At 38.4% G+C, this 18,439-nt stretch overlaps 1 pseudogene; it reads right to left on the bottom strand.

The window, feature by feature from the left end:
* Positions 1-2,843: 2,843 nt before the first annotated feature.
* LOC107159896 overlaps positions 2,844-18,439 on the bottom strand; it is a 23,258-nt pseudogene continuing 7,662 nt past the window's right edge.

The raw sequence follows: 18,439 nt of genomic DNA, 5'->3' as shown, positions 1-18,439 counted from the left end.
ACCTCTTTCTATAGTACTACTGGAAAATTTATCATGCAGGCTGGGTATTATTAATAACTGTGCTATTCTATCTCCTGGTGAAATTACTGATATGCCTCTTGGAGAGCTAGCTATAATTTTTATTTCACCTTCATAATTGGGATCAATTACCCCAGGACTTATCATAAGTCCTTTTAGAGTAGAAGAACTTCTTCCTAACAATAAGCCTTGGGGAAGAGGTCCTTTTACTCCTGTGGGAATGATTTGAACTCCCATCTCTGGAGTTAGTAGTGCTCTGGTGGAAGCGCAGATGTCTAACCCTGTGCTCCCTCTGGTTTGTCTGATGAGGGATCTAATGGATAATGTGCCCTGGGCACTACCCTGATGGTGTTGCTGGGTTCCTCCGTTGCCCCATATATTTGTGGTTGTGGGCCCTGGAGCATAGGGCCCCCCGTCCGTTTTTTGGCAATGGAGCCCAATGCTTTTCTCCACAATATCGTGCGTAAACATTTGGTCCTTGTCCATTTTTTGATAACAGAGTACCCTCTATGGTGGTTTGAGAAAGGCATTCATTAGCCCAATGTCTCCCTCTAAGGCATTGTGGGCAAATATCCGGTATTCTACCCATTTGATACCTAGCTTCATTACACCCTCCTCCTATGGTGCAACTCCTTTTAAAATGTCCTGTTTGTTCACAATTGTAGCATGTTTTTGGCCTGGCATCTAAAGCCTGTTGTACTGCAGCTGCCAAGACTTGCCCCTGTTCATTAATGTCTCTACATAATTTAATATATGTGTTTAAATCTTCATGTTTCCATGGTTTAATGGCCTGTTTGCACCAACGATTTGCTTGTTCAAAGGCTAGCTGTTTAATTAAAGGCATTGCTTGCTCTGTATCCCCTAAACTCTGGTAGCTATTTGAATAAGCCTATCTACAAATCCAGTGTAAGGTTCATTAGCTCCTTGTATTACCTTAGATAATTGACCCTGTAAATATCCATGTCCTTGTAAAGTCTTCCATGCCCTAACTGCATCTGCAGGAATTTGTGAATATATGGCAGGATCATATTCAATTTGTTGCCGCTGACCCTCATAAGGTCCTTTTCCTAACAACATATCTTGTTTTCTCTGAGGATAACTGGCTGCTGCATTTCTCCTAGCTGTCTCCGTGCAAAATTCCTCATTGGCAACCTTCCATAACAAATATTGCCCTCCATTTAGCAAAGCTTTACACATGCTAGTCCAATCTGCTGGCATCATGTCCAAGTTGGTAATGGATTCGACCATGCTTACAGTGAAGTGTGCTTGGGGACCATAGGTTGATACAGCTTCCTTTAACTGCTTCACTGTTTTGAAATCTAAAGCATGGTGAATTCGCTGCCCTCCTGCCTGCTCAAGTACAGGGCATGCTAATCTTTGAGGTCCTGTCTCAGGATCCTATCTATCAACCAGGGTGGTTGGGGGCTTCCAGCATATGTTGTCTCCATAGATGGAGCTTTTGGTTGGACACTTACGCCCTCTGGTGATAGAAATGTGTTAGTAGCAGCCTCCTGTTGTAACTTTTTCCCTCCTGATGGCCCTTCTTCCTTCAAATTTTCTTCCTCTGTCTGACTAGCTCAAGAGACCTTCTCTTTTGCTTGATCTAACATGTTTTCTACTATAGTCTGAACCTCTAACAATTTACTTAACACTCTTTTGGTTTGTTTTTTTACTAATTTCTGATCCCATATTTCTACTATAATGATAACACAAAACAAAGCCGAAACAGAATGAAACCAAAACGGAACAAAAATGCATGGTATCAATTTTCCTATTTTCTTGAAATGTATATTCGTGGTCCATTTCTATCTCTATCTCAGGGGCGAACAACTTCAAACCTTGAGCCAACCATTTTCCCCAGTTTGCCTGAGAAAGTTCTAGGGACAGGCAGCTTGAAACAAAAACAAAACAAATCAAAACAAGAACACATTGTTTTTTGAAATGGTCACCCATTCTCTCGCTCTCCTTCAGGGGCGAGCAATTTTGCTTACCCCCAACCTTCAGGCTTGCCCTGCACAGGCCACCAAATGCTGCAGTCTGGCTGGGCACAAATCACCGAGCAGCCACAAAGCACTTGTATGTACAAACAGGAAACTTTATTTCCTGAACTCCACCAGCACTCCACGCACACTCCCTGAGAACTCTCTCAGCTCTCCCCCGGGCTCTGCGATTCCACTGGGACCCGAGTAAGAACTCTGGGAACTCCAAAGTAGCAGGTGCCTGAGGCACCAGGAACCACCCTATTCCTGGAGCTGCCCTATTCCCACAGCCACCCTATTGCCGGACAGCAGGGGTCCATATACAACTGAATACACAGCTTAACATAACCATCATCATCTCAATGGCTCACTGGCATCACCTCTCAACCACTCCCTTCTGGCAGAATGCCATGTCATCCCAACTAGGCTGTGGCCTTCAACAGTTGTGTCACATTGTGAGCTTATTTTTAATTTTTGAGGAAATTTTTTATTTGTTTCATATGGTTATAGTAATTTATATCCCCACCACTAATGTGTAGGACTTACATTTCCTGTGCATTTTCATCATGATTTGTTAGTTTTTGCTCACATTGATAATAGCTATTTGGACTAGGATGAGATGATTTCTCATTGTGTGTGTGTTTTTAAATAAATAGTACTTTATTATTAACTAAGCTTCTTCTACCCAGAAAAAGAAAATAAAGCATACAAAACAATCTCCATGAAATGTACCTTAAAATCCTCTGACATTTGAAAGCAATTGAATATATTCTAGATACCACTTTCAGGCTGCAGTACTGTTACCTACAATGGAGGCTCAAATAAATAATATGCACATAATGTTTATCATTGTGCATAAACCTGAGTTTGCAATGGTGGAGGAATTTTGTCATTTTCAGAGTGAATAACTGCTAATGTTTGACTTTGGGGCTTAATTTTAAGTGGATATTTCTCCATAATGTCTTAAACTTCTTTGTAATTCTATCTGTCCAATCTATTAAGTCTTTCTCAAGTTTTGCAGTTTCATTCATGATTCTTTCCTGTTTTTCCTTCAATTGAGACAGGAGGTTCGAGATCTTATACATCTGCTTCACACCTAAGCAAGCATCAGGAGACCAACTCTTGGTTTCTTGCCTCCTGGGAGTGGTGTGGCTAGACATGTAGCAATCAAAATCCTCCTGACTTGGATTCAAAGACTGGGCATCCAATTTTTCAATAAAAACCCCAGCACAGCACAGGTTGGTGAAATAGCATCTGTCCTCCCCATCATCAGCCAGCTGGGGTTGCAGAAGCAGGTGATGTACTGGATGTAGGACTACAGGAGGGTTGGGGTTGCCCTTCAGCACAATGTAGATGAGATTGGGCAAGAACCAGAAGAAGGCTGAAGTCATCCACAGAAGCAGGCTCAGTGTTGGTGATCTTGAAGGCATTGAAGATGTGCTTGCTACATCTGGTGATGCAGACCACCTTATCTTGGGCACAGGCTTCGAATCCATATCAGTGATATCTGACCCTCTTCTGAATGGTGTAGTATTTCTTATCATCAGTTTCTTCTGAACAGATTTATAGAGGTGAGTCATGATGTACTTTTCAATCTGATCCATTATTTTTTCAACTGTTTCTGGAGGCACTTATTCCATGAGTCAATATTCCACGAGTCTGCCACATTGTTGTAAAACTCCTGACTACACTCTGACTGATCCTCAATGCCCAAATCCCTTTTGTAATACATCCTTCTCAAAACATCTTGGTCTGCTTATAGATCTCTTGTTTCATTTTGTGGAAGGTCTTGAGAAATTCTAGGAGCACCTTAGACACTGTTTCAATACTGGTCTGCCAGTTTATGGAAGGACTGGGAGCTTTTGCTTTCTGAATTTCTGACCTTTTTGATCCAACTCTAGAACAAGCACTGAAGAATTTCTTCACTGTGGTTACCTTGTGGAACTTCTCACTGGTTTTCTTTTCTTCAAATTTGGAAAATGTAATAGAGGGAACCAACCTCCTGACTGCTCTGAGTGCTGCTGGCCAAGGCCTCTTCCTTTTCCTGCTGAAGTCCTTCCAGATCTGCTTCTCTTGGGCTCTGTGGTACTCCTCTCTCTAGCACATGGAGCAGAAGTCATGCCAGGCATGGTTGCCATAAGAGCCACATCTCTTCTTGCACAGGAGCTCCAATTTGTCCATGTGGGTCCACATGACTTCCTAGGCTCTTGGACATAAGGCTCATCTTCTTTCTGCTGGGTGGCCCCTGGATCCAGATTGAGTATGCTACTGAACAGTTCAGCTTCCAAGGAGCCACTCAATGATTGTGGATACCTTCTCAATCTTCTTGCTCCTGGGTAGTGCTATGGGACAATGCATGTGTGGACATCCTCCTCATTTTGCCTCCCACCTGGGTTCCAGAATGAGAAAACATTCAGAAAGTATCCAAGACAAGTTATAGTCAACTTGAAGTACATCCTTAGTCCACATGTACTGTGTGTGTGAAATCAATGTTATAAACCACTCAGCTTTGGGGTTGTTTCAGACACAATGTAATTTATTTGCAATATGGCTTTATAGGGAGAGAGACATAACTTTAGAAACCTATTTTGCTTAAGGAACTTGGAAAAGAATGCCTCTTACAATCAGTTATTATTATTGGGAGGAGGGTGTGTATAAACACAACTGTCTAATAGCATGTACTTTGTGAAGTCCAAAAATTAAATGGAGAGAACATAAGACTCCTTTGTGCATTGTAGCATGCTTTCCCTACCAAAATTTTCAGTCCTAAATTAAGCACTAAATGGCACAGGGAAAAGTAGGTGTTTGCTGTAGGATGTGGTGAGCAGGTGGAATCAATGTAGCACAAGGCCTTAGAGCTCAAGCAGGGAAAGATGACAATGAAGAGGTTTAGATTGACAGTGGTATTAGAGCTCATGAAATGTGAAGAAAACCTCACTATGGTGGTGAGTGTCCTCTGGCATGGATAATTAGAGCCTGAGCATGGTGAGAAGGCTGTCCACAAGTGGCAGTGGCCCAGAGAAGAGTAGCAGAGGACAGGAGAATTGAGGAAGTGTGCACAATAGGGGAAGGCTGGTATGAGATGTCAGTCCATGAGAAGAGGCCATGTATGTGGTGGTGTGGTCAGGTATGCGGAATATAAGTTAAGCAGGATTGAAAAGTCATCCATGCATGCAGTCACTTTTTGTGAGAAGTCAGAGCCCCTTTTGGACCAGGAGTGAGTCCCTGGAGAGGTGCAGCCTGGCATAAAATCTCAGCATCTGGGAGAAGCTAGTAGACACTAATGAACAGTGTTAGTTTGGATTCAGTGCTTAAGTGGGGTGAGGAAGACATTTTTGCGGAAGATAAACCTATGTGGATTTCAGAGACCAGGCAGGGTAAACAGGGTTTCTGCATGTAGACAGTCCAGTTTTGGAGTTCACCACATAAGCAAGGTACTGAAAGCATTTAAAATTTTTTTGTTACATCTTACTTTTGTTATAGATGACAGTAAAATGAAGGATGTATTTCAGCAGAAAATACATACATAAATATGACTTAATCTATTTTGATGTTCCCAATCTTGGGATCGTACGTGATATGGAGTTTCCCTAGTCATGTATACAAGTACAAGCATAGGAAAGTTATGACCAATTTATTAGACCTTGTTTCCTATTCACCTCCCCCGCCCTTTTCTTCATTTTCCTTTGTTTAGTCCAATCTTTTTCGATTATTCCCCTCTCCAACCTCGCTTGTTTTGGGTTAGCATCCACACATCAGAGACAATAATTGGCCTTTGATTTTTTGGGATTGGCTTATTCATTTGGCATGATATCCTCCAGTTCCATCCATTTACTGGCAATATATCGATATTTAATTCTTTTTTATGGCTAATATTCTTTTGTGTATACACACCACATTTTCTTTATCCATTCACCTGTTGAATGACACCTAGTTGTTTATGTAGCTTGGCTATTGTGAGTTGTGCTGTTACAAACATGGATATGGCTGTGTCACTGTAATATACTGGTTTTTCAGTCGTTTGGGTGTATGCAGAGGAGTGGGATAACTGGGTCAAATGGTGCTTCCATTCCAAGTTTTCTAAGGAAACTCCATACTGCTTTCCAGAGTGATTGCATCAATTTGCACTCTCACCAGCAATGTATGAGAGCATCTTTCTCCCCATATCCTGTCCAATGTTTATTGTTACTTGTATTCTTTATAAATGCCATTCTGACTGGAGAGGGAATCTCAGTGTATTTTTAATTTGCATTTCTCAAATTGGTAGAGATATTGAATAGTTTTTCATGTATTTTTTGACCATTCATATTTCTTCTTCTGTGAAGTGTCTGTTCTGTTCCTTTATCCATTTATTGACTGGGTTATTCATATTCATGAGTTAAGTTTTTTGAGTTCTTTGTATATTCTGAATTTAATGCCTTATCTGAGGTACTTGTGGTGAAGATTTTCTCCCAATCTGTAGGATCTCTGTCTCCATGTTTTTGATTGTTTCAAGAAGGCATTCTTGTTGGCAGCGGAGGACCTGGCATAGGATATCAAAACCCAAGCAGGATGAGGAAATTATCTACACAGAAGATAGATGTGGTGTGGGTTTCAGAAACTGAGCTGGATAAAGGAGCTCTCCACATGGTGGCAAATCCCAGAGGGACAGACTGATCCTTACATGGTAAGGACTTCTATCCATGGGAGTAACCTTGGAGCAAAATTAATGAATGGAGGTTCATGTGGGCTGTGAGAGCTCAGGCAGGCCAGAGTGGCTACAGATAAGCTTTCACAATCTGGTCTGTGTCATCCTTAAAGAAAAGTAGAGCAGTAATACACCATGTCCCTGAAACAGCCCTTTCTATTTCCAAGAAACCAGCCAAATTAAGGGAACTCTATGAATGATCCTGGGCTAGAATGCCCAGGTGAATATTGTCTTGTAGGACACTGACTCTTATTTTCATGTATGTTGTAAATTTGAGGTGTGGCTTAGCACAGGGTGTCAGACCCTCAGCAAGGTGAGGAGAATGTCCATTTGGTGGGGTGCTGTTGGCTGGCCCTGTGTGGGAACACTCAATTAGAGTGTAGAGGTCTATGGTTTAGGGGAGAAGGGATTGGCTAGGGAGTAAGGTATGTATCAGGGAGAAAAGAGTGCCTTAGGGAAGAATGGCACAAAAAATGAGAGATTGGTAACATCCAGAGTGAAATCTAATAAGTTAACAAAACATGAAAAGTTAAATATAATGAACACAAGTTTCTTTCTGTCACTGATATGTGAAAGAAATGTGAAAATTGAGAAAACAAAAATAAAATCTGAGGCATTGAATTAGAATTAGGAATATTATTGTGAATTTAGTGTTTTCAGTATATTTTGATATAAAAATAAATGTAGAAATAGAATGGAAACAAATATAGAGGTGAGAGAGAGGGAAGGAAATGGAAGGAAAAAGATGGATTAGGTTTTGGACTGTCTTCATTTTGGCCTTTGGGAAAAAGAAAATAGATTTTGCACTCAATTTAAGTTCATCCTCTTCTACATATGATTCAATTTAATTTTCCCAACTGTTAAGTATAGTCATATTTACTTTCCAGAGCATATTATTAAGGTGGTGTGGGTGGTAAAGGGAGAGATAAGTGTAGAATAAAAGGTGGCGTCCTCTTTTATTATGGCTTTCAGGAGTTCTGGAGGTGACCAGTAGCAAAATGAATGAATGAAGGTTCATGATGGTGCTCATTGTGAGCAGCAGGGAAAGCAGAGAGCCCAGAGGACACCTTCAGACTTTTACTTCCGTACCATGCTAAATGAAGGTGGCTCTGAACATGGGGAGGTTGTCATGTGAGAATTGTGTCAATGACCACCTTAGAATGTGGCCAGACACATCAATGTTTATAGCAACACAATTCACAATAGCTAAACTGTGGAGCCAACCTAGATGCCCTTCAGTGGATGAATGGATAAAAAACTGTGGCATATATACACAATGGAATATTACTCAGCAATAAAAGAGAATAAAATCATGGTATTTGCAGGTAAATTGATGCCATCAGAGAAGATAATGCCAAGTGAAGTTAGCCAATCCCCCCAAAACAAATGCTGAATGTTTTCTCTGATATAAGGAGGCCTACTCATAGTGGGGTAGGGATGGGGAGCATGGGAGGAATAGAGGAACTCTACATAGGGCAAAAGGGTGGGACAGAAAGGAAGGGGGCAGGGGGTTAGGAAGGATGGTGGAATGTGATGGACATCATTATCCAAAGTACATGTATGAAGACATGAATTGGTGTGAACATACTTTATATACAAACAGAGGTATGAAAATTTGTTCTAAATGTGTAATAATAATTGTAATGCATTCCACTGTCATGTATTTAAAAAATAAAACCAATAAAAAGATCCCCTCCCCCGCCCCCCAAAAAAAAGAGTGAATAAAAAAGCTGCCTTAGCAGTCAGACATGATGATGTGAATGCAGCAGAACAAGTTGTTTGGCTAATATATTACACTTGCACGTGGACACCCTCACATTTCAGTTTTGCTGGTGAATTTATAAAATTAATTTCTTAGGAAAGACTTCTCCAATTGCTTGGTTCCTCTTTTTCTTTTCTTCATATTTGAGTTCCCACTTTTGTTACATTTGTTTATCTATTTTGACTATGTTTGAATGCTATAATTCTTTTTATGGTTGTCATGAAGATTGGATCCTGTGGCCCAGTGGTTTCACACGATTTCACTCTTAGGGGTTGTGCCTATTTATTACTTGGGCTCTCATCTATTTAAGTGGTAGGATAATTTGCTTTCAGGCTGGAACCTCAATTATAGTATGTTTTAAGGAAAATATCACATGGGATTTTTGAAAAAAGCAGAAGGTTTCCTCTCATGATGGCTTTGGGAAATCATGCTGAAGTGAGTTTGCAAAATGAGGAGAAGTCCTCCGGCACCAACTCAAATTCTCCTGCAGGTAAAAATCATTTTCCAGTGGTCAAAGTGAATTGTGAGGTCAAGGATGAAGAGATAGTTGATAAGCAGGGCAGAGGTAATGTTAGTTGCTGTTTCTCTGAAGTGATTATGTCTGTGAAACCCAGGAACCTCTGAGGATTGTGCTGCCTGTAGATAGGAATGAAGGTGTTGTAGAGTTGCAAAGTGGGATAAAATAGATTCATAATACTTTCTTTACTATTATCATTTATAGATGATCAGAGTTTGGATTTTCTTGTGTATCCTTCCAGATATAAATATATAAAACTGTGTGTACCTATATTTCCAGAACTGAAAGAATATAATAGTGAGTTTTTCCTCCTTGAGAGGAAAAACTACAATGTACATAATTTTAAGAAAATTTTTCTCTTTATTTGGTGTTTTAATCTTAATTATCTTAATGGAATGTGTCCCACTATTCCTCTCCCCTTTGGTAGTGACTAATTTCAGGGTTTTGTATATCCTAGTCAAAATTGCTGTAGCATGAATCTATACCCTCAGTCTAGAAAACGTTTTCTAACCATGAAACAGTGACTAAAAAGACTGACTTTATCTTAACAATATGCAATTTGGCCAGAAAGTTTTATCTTCTATAGCATACTTATAACTTGGACACAATCTAAAATATTATTTGAATATGAAATGAAATATTAAGAACCATGTTAAAAATATTAATAAATATCATGATGAAAAATGTTTGTAAAATAGTATAAAAGAACATGGTGAGTCAGAAATCAGTAAATATATATGTCAATGAAATGGAAAAATGTGCATATATGTTGTACACACTTCAAAAATTGCTGAAAGGACATGTGCCATACTTTGAAAACAATGGGGATACTTGTAGATCAACTAAAAATATTTTCCATTTTGAGACGGACATGAACTTTTGGAGACCAGGGGCAGAATATTATGGTTTGAATATGAGATGTGCCCTGAAAAGCTTATGTGGCAATTCAGGAATGTTCAGAGATAAAATAGTTATGAGATCAGTGCATTAATTTACACATTTGATGGATTAATAATTAGAATGGATTACTGGTTGGTAATCCATTATTACTAATATTAGCAATAGTAATTGTCAATGGTAGACATTTGTGTTTTGGGTATTTTATAGTTTTTATAAATAAACACCATTTATTTTTCTTATTTCAATTTTAATATGATTTCAAATATTCATAGTATTAGTGATTGTGCTTTATGGAAGAAAATTGAAAAGTAGAAGAGGAGGATATTAGCTTTTCTGTCACTTCAACCAAAATACCTGATAAGAACAATTTAGAGGAGGAATCTTATTTTAGGATCAATATTTCTGAGGCTAGTCTATGGTGAGTCAGCTTCATCACTGTGGCCTTGAGGTCAGGCAGAACATCATAGTTGTAGGGCATGACAGAGGAGAGTTGATGGCAGCCAGGAGATCATGGAAGCTTCTACTGATATTTCAGAGAAAGACCTGACTGTTCAGGCAAAGTGAAGCCATGTTGGAATCCCTGCATGATTCCCGTCAGAGGGCATGCATGAAGCTGTGAAGGGGAAGCTGAAGCTGGAATGGAGATCCCAGGGATTAAGATATGCCAGTAAAGTGGAATGTCTGCTGAGGAAAGCTGGTGGCTGTAGAGGGAGTCAGCTTAAGAAAGAGACCATGTGAATTACAACCAGCAAGGCCATTTAGGTGGTGCTGCAGAAGCTCTTTGAAGAATATATCACACCACAATATTTCCCAGATGCTGCACATGGAGTTACAGAAACTAATATCTACCAGACTGAATGTTGGTTGTTTTGGTTTTGTCCCTTACTTCTACATCCTTATTCCTCCTTTTTGGAATGGGAATGTTTACTTTATGCATCACATATTGGAAATATGTAAGTTACTTTTGATTTTTACAGAGGCTCACAACACATAGTTTGTCTTGAGTCTCAGAGGAGACTTTGGATTTGATCTATCGGGAAATTTTGCAGCTTTGAACACTATGGGGACTCTTCGAGATCAACTAAATGTATTTTCCATTGTGAGATGGACATGAACTTTTGGGGACCAGGGGCAGAATGTTAAGGTTTGAATACGAGATGTGCCCTGAAAAGTTTATGTGGCAATTCAAGGATGTTCAGTGATAAAATAGTTATAAGAATCATAACCTAATCAGTGCATTAATTAATATATTTGATGGCTTAATAATTAGAATGGATTACTGGTTTGGTAATCAGATCAGGTGTGGCTGAAAAAATTAGGTCACTGGGGCATGCCTTAGATCATATATTTTCATTTCCATTTCCATTTTCAATGGATGAATTGTAATTATACACAATAGTGGGGTTCACTGTTCCATATTCATACATGTACATGGTATGACAATATAATTTGATCAACATCATTCCTCAGTAGATTATATTTTTCCCCTGGCTCTTTGTTTGCTCTTTCTTCTTCCTGGCTGTCTTGAGCTGAACAATGTTACACTACCACACTGTTATTCTGTGATGTTTTACCTCACCTCAGTGCTAGAGCAGTGGAGAAGACTGACCATAGACTGACACCTCTAAAATCATGAACTCCAAATGAACTTTTTCTACTCTAAGATATTCTTGTCAAATGTTTTGGTCACAGTGACAAAAAGTCAACTCATAGAGGAGGATTTGGAAATAAGGAAAGAATTGCTTTCTGATGAATTAATTTGATTTATCCTTCAGATCACAATGAAAACATCATTCCTCATCTGAGTAATTTTGTTTTTTCCAAGCTTCTTGCCTTGCTGCTGATACTTTCCCTGCTGAAGGAAATCTTTTTGTCTGTCTCTCCTATCAGTAAGTATGCCAACTGAGTCAGTTAGCAATCCCTGCCTTTCATTAACAGAAACTATCCATTAGAACCTGACAGTTCACAATTATGCAGACATTTGAAAAATGAATATTCTCTTAGATGGGGGATAGAGTTCCTGAGTTTTCACTGGGAATTTTGTTTTTTCACGAATAATGGAATTCATGTTCATTTAGAAAATCTGAAGAGTAGATATGTGTGTATTGGCTGATGTTAGAATGAAACCAATGAGTCATCAGTTCTATAATAGATTCTGTGTGAGGATACATCTGTATTTCTTTAAGAGCTTTTACAAGGCTAGTCTTATGTGACTTCACAGACATATTTTTGGATGATCAGGTGAACATGAAGGTGATGGAAGGAAATATTCCAGAAAGAGTTCCCAGTGAATTTCCTTCTAATAATTTCTGTCTGTCCCATTGTGAGATCTCAGGAAAAATCAATTTAACAAATGGGTGGATTTATGCATATGCTGTATTTCAGAATTTATTAAGTTTTCAAAAGTCATAAATCTCAGCATATATTAGGGTAGATATTTAATTCATTAATTTATTCATTTGATAAGTAACAATAGCCATACATATTATTTGCTAGGTGCTGTGTTAGAGATTCCAAAAATAACCACAGCCACTGGTCTCAAGATATTAAGAGAATTGTCAAAATAACCAGCACATTGCTGGAGTTGTGGCTCAGTGATAAAGCACTCACTTTGCTTATATGAAGCTGAGGGTTTGATCTTTAGCACACATAAAAATAAATTAAATAAAGTTATCTTGTTCATTACAAGCAAAAATATTAAAAAATAACCAGTGCTTACAACACGAGATGGGAAGGGTTGTGCAGGTAAGAAGTGAGCACAGGAGGCTGAGGTAGGTTTCCTGAAGGAGGAGACACCTACATCTGTACCCAAATGACATAGACAGATTATATTACAACATGGAAGATTTGGAGGGCAATATAAAAGTGCCTGACTGGGAAAATATAGTGTGATATGAGAAACTATGAAATGAAGTTATAGGTTGCCCACATAAACAGAATTCAGATCATGAAGAATGCTACATAGTATCAAAAATTTTTTGATTTTTTCCCTGAAGGTTATTTTATAAAATATCCTTTGCTACTTAATAAATGAGTCTAAAACAGTGAATTAAAACAGCTATTTATTTAGCTCATGCATCTGTGGCTTGGCAATTTAGATTTGTCTCAGATGGGAGTTTCCTCAGTCCTAGCTGAACTCAGTCATGCATATGATGTTAGGGACCCATAATAGGTAACTTGGCTTATGAAGAACAGCATATCAACTGGAACGAAAGGGGCAATTTTACCACATTTTTATCATTATGCATCAGGCCAGCCTGGGCTTGTTCACATGGCCACTTGCAGGCTTCAAAGATGGAGGTTGAACGCAAACCAAGCACATTAAAGTTTCAATTTAGAACTAGCCTCATTGTTTTGCACATTCTGTTGGCCAAATGGAGTCTTAAAGGCAGCTCACATTCTATTGTTGATGAAACTGACCCCATTTCTTGATTGGAGAAGGTACAAAGTCACATTGAAAGAGGTGTAAATACCAGAAGGATGGAACACTGAGGCCAGTTTCCAGTGTATCAGTGATGTGGAGCCATTGCTGAATTTTGGGCAGGGATTTGACATAATCAAATTTGACATGCTTTTACCAAGGTGTGGAAATGGATTTAGGAGGACAAAGGTGAAAGTAAGGAGAGGCGTTATTTTCTAGAAAACGGATAGAAGTAGACAACATTGTGTTAAGTGAGATAAACCAGACTGAGAAAGTCATTGGTTGTATATCTTCTCTCATATATGATAATTTGGGAGCAAGTAGAGTAGAAGGGATGAGTTCTCAAGAAAATTGAGAGGAAAGTAGTAGAGTAGAGGCAGGGGACCAGGATGACAGAAGAGGGAAGGGATTGGGGAGGTACTGGGGAATGAAATTGACCAAATAATGTTATGTGTGTGTACGATTATGTAACAGTGCATCCTATTATTATGTATAATTATAATGCACCAAACAGAGTCTAATTCATCATTCCATTGGAAAACATTGAGAGCCTCATTTAAGGATAGTGTTAGTGAAGAAAGAGAAAACAGGTAGCTTTGAAGGGTAAAGAAGATATAATCAAGGAGACTAATCCTTGATGAATATTGGGGATTAAAGAACCCAGAGAATTTAAGTGTGAATATAATATTCTGGCCTAGTACTAAACTCAGCAGTGAAGAAGTTGTTCAAAGGTGTAGGCAGTGTAGGATTAATAGCGGGTTTATTTTGAGAGATAATTATTTATGTTTTGGGAACAATGTGTTAACCCACAATGTACATGTCCAGTGGGAGGCATATTTGCCTGGATTTTAGGAGAGAAAAGTCTGGAATTTTGAAAGTCATTCGCACAATGATAGCAAGCCCCAGTATGGGAATATATGTTATCATTCAAGAAGAGGACTTTAAGCAATAAGTAGGGATTAGGAAAGAACTCTTGGACATGCTACATTAAAAAAAAGGTGAATGGAGGAAGAGAGCTGAAGGAAGAAGATAAGAAACAGCAGTAAGAAAAGTGAGGCAGGAACAGGAGAGAACAGTGTACCAAGAGCTGAGGAGAAAGACTTGGATGAATGACTGCAAGAAGAACATTAGAAAATGACTAACAAGTGGTCCTAGAAAATTACTAACAATCGATTTCATGGATAGTTTTAATGAAATGATAGAAGTCAAAGCCTGAATGAAGTGGGTAAAGTAATAAATAGGAAGTTAGAGGGAAAGAAGAAATTTAATTTCTTGCAGTAGTGTTGATTAACCCAGAGCCTTGTCTAGGCAAGTGCTGTGATACTGAGATACTACTGCAGCCCAGAAAATCCAATTTCTAGAGGTGGGGGTGAGTTAGTTCTACATTGGGAGAGACACACAAAAGAGATGAAGAAAAATGTCCTCTTGATCAATCTTTGGGTTTTTGAAAAACATTTTTTCTGTTCTTTAAGATCATCCAGAATTGATTAAAATTAGCAAATTCTTCCTTTTCCCAAAATCCCAGGTTGTGTACTTCCTTAAATAATTTCCACTCCCTTCTCACAAAATTTAGCCTTGATTTGCATCTTGGGTTAACTCTGGAAGGAGACTATGGATAACATCTTTCAGATCCCAGTATGATGGCACTTTCATGTCTTCTTTCAACTCTTCATCTTTTAGCTATTCCTGGAGACACCTAATATTTCCAAAGCATTAGAATTAAGACTCCATTGACTGAGGAATCAAAGGTAATCTTTTTCTGTCAGGCTCTCTCTAGTTGGGTAATTGGAGATGTGTAGATTTTGTCTATAGAATTCAAGAAAACAATGTAAACAGCAATGACCTAATGCTGCCAGAAAAATGATTGGTTTATGTTCTGTTTTCCAGCTTTCTTTCAAAAAAATTCTCAGCTGCTTGAAGACAAAAATTATAAAAGATTTATAAAGGAAATGATTCACATAAACTTGAAGTGTGTAAGAATCAATTCAACCATGGAAGGTAAAACTTCATGTGCCTAGAATTCACATGACTGTAGTATGTAAGATTCCCAAATCAGTATTTATGATTTCCAGGTAGAACACACTAAGTAGTGGAGTCTCCTGGTCATTCTAAGCTACAAGTGTACAATCATAGAATCTAACATCCTTTCTTTCTTTCTTTCTTTTTTAGTTGTAGATGGACATAATATTTTCATTTATTTATTTCTATGTGGTGCTGAGGATTGAACCTAGTGCCTCAGATGAGCGAGGTAGGTGCGGTACCACTGAGCTGTAGCCCCAGCCCAGAATCTAACATTCTTATTTGGATATTGAAAGTTATCCATGTGAAGCTTGATTTTGAAGAAAGATATATTGTTACTGTATTTCTTCAGACTTCTTTTATCTGAGGTTTCTGCAAGGCTAGTGTTTTTATCACATGTCAAACAATTTGATAAAAGTGAAGATGAATATATTATTGTGAATGTGATTTTTTTTACCTTTAAATAACAAGTTTTAAAAATGTTTTTAAATTGACAGAAAATTTGAGCAGATGATATTAAAAGATTCTATTTTAACCCTACCTTGCAACACAGTGCCCATTATTATTAAGCTATTCCTACATAAGGATATTTGTTACAACAAGTGAACCAATATTTACGAGTTTTTCCCTTTGGTAGTAGGAATTGAATTCAGAGGTTCACACATGCTAGGCATGTCTTTATCACTGAGCCACTTCCTTAGTCCAACATTCTTGATTTTCCCAATTTTTAACTCTTGTTCTTTTTCTATACTATAATCCTGTGCAGTCATCCACCTTCCATTTATTTGTCATCTCTCTTTATGTTCCTCTTTGCTATGATATTTTTTCAGAACTTTCTTGTTAGATTACTCTGACATTTAGGGGAACACCATTATGTACATTATTGGTTGTCTCTCTGTTAAATTTGATGTTTTTCTAATGAATATGGGGGATTATTTGTTTTGGGGAGGAAGGTCACAGATATAAAATGCATTCATCACATTATTGCAAGGGTATATATTATCAAAATGAATGTTGACTATAGATGCTGAACTTGATCACCTGAGGTAGTGTTTGTCAGGTTTCTCATTGTTAAGCTACTTTTCCCTCTCCTATTCCCACACTATACAGTTCATAAGGAGGTTGCTACATGCAGCTAATGTTTTATGATAGAGGAATCATGCTCCCATTTATTAGGGTAGTGTATTATGTTAGTGCTCTCCAGAGGAAAAGAAGCAATATGAACATGGATATTTATTTTAAGAACTTGACTCATGGAAATGTGGGGGCTTGATAAGTCCAAAATTTGATCTGGGTAACTTTCCTGCTGAAGACTCAGGAAGGAGTGGCAGATGGAGGCCAAAGGAAGTCTGCTAAGCTTTTGAAAGATTATTATATTTTCAGTGATAAAATTTCCATTTTTTACATGTTTTTTTTTGTTGAGTCTACTTTTTTGTTTCTTTTTTATTAAATTATTTATTCATCCTAATTTGTTATACATGATGGCAGAATGCAATTCATTTCATATTACACATATAGAGCACAATTTTTCAAGTCACTGATTGCACACTAAGTGTGTTCACACAAATTTGTGTCTTCATATATGTACTTAGGTAATGATGTCTAACTCATTCCATCATCATTCCTGCCCCCTTGCCCCCTCCCTTCTCCTCCCTCCTATTTGCCTTATCTAAAGTTCCTTCATTACTCCCATGCTCTCCCCTCCACCATGCCATTGAGAGTCAGCATTACTTTGTTTCTTTTTTAGGGATGGTGGTTTGTGTTAGGTACCTGAGATTGAACCTTGGGTTGCCAAATCCCTGAGCCACATTCCAGCCCTATTTTTTTTTAAATTTGACACAGGAATTTTCTAAGTTACTTAGGTCTCTTATTTTTTTTCAAAATTGTTTGAATCTTCTTGTTGAAGCATTTTTATCACGGTTGCTTTAAAATCTTTGTCAGATAATTCTAACATTTTTATTATCTTTTTTTTGTTTACTGCTATTGATTATCATTTTTTAATAAAATTGAGAACTTCCTGGTCCTTGGTATGATTAATTATTTTGTGTTGAAACTTGGATATTTCCATTTTGAGGTTTTGAAGTCTAGGTTTTATTTAAACATTATATTTTATTATTTATTCATCTATCTATCTATCTATTTATTTATTTATTTTTCCTGATACCAGTCCAGCAGATGAAAGGGACCCTGACACCTTACTGCCTGGTGGAAGTAACTTGCCTCCTTGGCACGTGAGGAAAGGGATCTCCTTGTTATATCTGGGTGAATATGGGAGCTGCAGCTTCCATGCTATTTCCCTAGGTCTTTAAATTTAATAATACACACACTTTAAAAATACATTTTTATATAACACACTTATTTGCCCTTCTTGCCTATAAAGGAAAAGTCTGGACCTGTTGCCCAGAGAATTAGAAGTCATTTAGTTACAGTTTGTGGTGAGCTGCTTCTGCCGTTTATGTAAATTATGGTCACCATTACACGATGGCGCTGGCTCCGCTGTGGTCTGTGACAAACAACTCCTTGTTTGGGAGAGTTGGCGCATGACTTTTCATCACTCTATGAGAAAGCTCCACGTGGCTGCTTTGCATTGGGGCTTGAGATGCTTTATTAAGGCTGGGAGGGGCATCCGAGGAAAGAAGAAGAACTATCAAGGGCCTGAATAAAAGTTGCTGAAAGAAGATTCTTGGGTTGCGTCTTTCTTGCGGGCAAGAAGTCGCGCGCAACAAGTGGTGCCGAAACCCGGGAGTCAGAACTTTCAGCAGTCAGGGGGGTGCACCGTAGTCCCAGGTAAGTGGGATCCGTGAGCAAAGCAGAAATCAGTCCCAAGTAAGTGGGATCCGCGACCAAAGCGGGGCAGCAGCTGCATTGTGTACTTTCGTTTTTACTTTCGCTTTTGTTTTCTGTGTTTCTCTTGTTGTGTCATTTTGTTGTTGTTTTTTGTGCTTCTTTTGTTGTTGTGTCATGGGTGCCGCACCTTCCAGTCTGCTTCTTCTGGCCCTAGATGGCCTGTTACGTTCTAAAGGTCTGGAGGTGAAACATAGTACTTTACAGAGATTTTTGCAGAAGGTAGATATCGCTGCACCGTGGTTTGCATTTTCGGGCAGCCTTACTGTACCTAGTTGGGATAAATTAGGCA

The sequence above is a fragment of the Marmota marmota genome, unplaced genomic scaffold, assembly GCF_001458135.2.
Source record: "Marmota marmota marmota unplaced genomic scaffold, marMar, whole genome shotgun sequence".
NCBI classification, from domain to species: Eukaryota; Metazoa; Chordata; class Mammalia; order Rodentia; family Sciuridae; genus Marmota; species Marmota marmota.
Note: the sequence above shows the minus strand (reverse complement) of the source record. Positions and strands in the feature narration are given on the sequence as shown.